Genomic DNA, 1,864 nt, shown 5'->3' with positions numbered 1-1,864 from the left:
GGAATGCAGAAAACGAGAGAGAAAGAAGGAATTGAAGTGTACCAGAGAAATGAAGACGACGAAGATTGCTTGGTGCTGTGATGAAGGAGAGATTACTTGAGAACAGCGAAGATTATTTGGATTTCAGAATTTGGGGATAAAGCGATAAACGGAAGGGTTTCGAAGCGGTGAAATTCGAATATTCTGATTTTAGATTTGAAATAGATAGAGTCAATAAATAGTTAAATACAGATACATGAATTGGTGGATGAGAGAGAATCTGCAATTCGAAGAGAGAGAGAGAGAGAAAACGACATCTACGGTTTACTTTGGCCCATGTATGTTTAGTTAAAAAACAGAGAAAAGCCCAGCCCAATTTAGTATTTCACATGAAGTCCAATTACATGGATTTAATTGGCCTTTCTTTTGTATATCCTTTTTGAAAGCCCATCTAGTAGCACAAAATTAGTTTCATTTGATGTGGCAGAGGCATTGTACCAATGGCCAATGTGTTAGCCTCATAAGTCATAATAGCCACGTCGCAGGTTGGAATACCAGCTGTATCTGAATTGTTATAGAGCCTTTAGTGTGTGTGAGTGTGGAAGTGTGCATGACACTATGACCCCAAAAAAAATTAGTTTAATTTAATGTAAATTTTTAAAAGAAAATAATAATATTATTTAATTTTTGATGATGTCATTTAGCATCGTGTTCGTTAGGGGTGTGCGTAGGGATTCAATAGCCTTGGTAACGGTGCATCTTCATTAATGACTGCCCCTATTTTACCATTATGCCCCTAACGTTCTTATAAATACTTTCCCTCTCTTTCATTGTTTCGTTTCTGCGATCTTTCAAATTTCCCTTGCATTCGTTCGTACTGCATTCTTATGCTTTCGAAGGCTTTTGCTTCCAACCCTCATTTCCAGATAAAGGTTAGTTCTTTAATATGCTTTTGTAGATAAATTTGATTTGCAGACTTTAGTTTCACATCCCCCTCCCTTTAGAGACCATGTTGGTGATTTTTCTTTTCCCCTTGTAGGTTTTGTCACCCCTTTTTTAGAAAAAGAAATGGCTTCTGTAGATGCTCTCTCTCACTGGGTTGATGTCACAGTCTTAGGGGAGGAACCCTTAGTCGATTCTGAGTTTATCACCCATCTTCGTACTCGCCACAGAATTTGTTCTTCTGAGGAGGATGAGCCGAAGTATGAGTTAGTGGCCCCGGGTCCAGAAGACCGGGTTTGCTTTGGGAGGGCTAATGAGGCGGCCTCCCATTTTTTCTTTATGTATGAGTGTATGATCACCCGTTTGGGTGTTTTTCTTCCTTTTTCAGACTTTGAGATGTCTGTTTTACGTCATTGCCGAGTCGCTCCTACCCAGCTTCACCCCAACTCTTGGAGTTTTTTGAAAATTTATCAATTCATCAGCCAGGCCTTAGAGTTCCCGACTTCTTAAAAGATTTTTTTCCATCTTTTTCATATGACAAAACCCTTTAGTGGGCTAAACAATAAACAACAGTGGGTATTGTTTCGAGCCATACAAGGTAGGAGAATTTTCACCCTTTTTGACGAATCCTTCCACGATTTCAAAAACTATTTTTTCAAAGTGCAAGCTGTAGAGGGTCACCACCCCTTTTTCCTGGATGATAATTCTTCCCCCCGCTTTCCTTTATACTGGTTGGAGGCCTCCCCTTGTGAAAAATATGGTCTTGACGACCTGGATGATGTGGAGGCAGCCATTGTGGGGTTCCTCTGAGAAGTTTGGGGGAGGTCTCCATACTTGGATACAAAAAAGTTTCTCCAGGGGTCTCCGAGTTTTATCCAGGCGCAACTAGGTAGCTTTCATTTGGTTTTCCGACTTGTCTGATTAATTCTTCCGACTTGTCTAA

The 1,864-nt window shown here is 40.1% G+C and overlaps 1 protein-coding gene across 1 annotated transcript in view; it reads right to left on the bottom strand.

Moving 5' to 3' along the window:
- Nucleotides 1–183, bottom strand: part of LOC107618185 (repressor of RNA polymerase III transcription MAF1 homolog) — a 33,039-nt gene extending 32,856 nt beyond the window's left edge. The window contains exon 1 of the mRNA XM_016320175.2: nucleotides 43–183. The gene's annotated coding sequence lies outside the window, so the exon portion shown is untranslated. The remainder of the gene's footprint in view (nucleotides 1–42) is intronic.

The sequence above is a fragment of the Arachis ipaensis genome, chromosome B09 (genome assembly GCF_000816755.2).
Source record: "Arachis ipaensis cultivar K30076 chromosome B09, Araip1.1, whole genome shotgun sequence".
NCBI classification, from domain to species: Eukaryota; Viridiplantae; Streptophyta; class Magnoliopsida; order Fabales; family Fabaceae; genus Arachis; species Arachis ipaensis.
The sequence above is the reverse complement of the archived record's forward strand: the minus strand, read 5'-3'. Positions and strand labels throughout refer to the sequence as shown.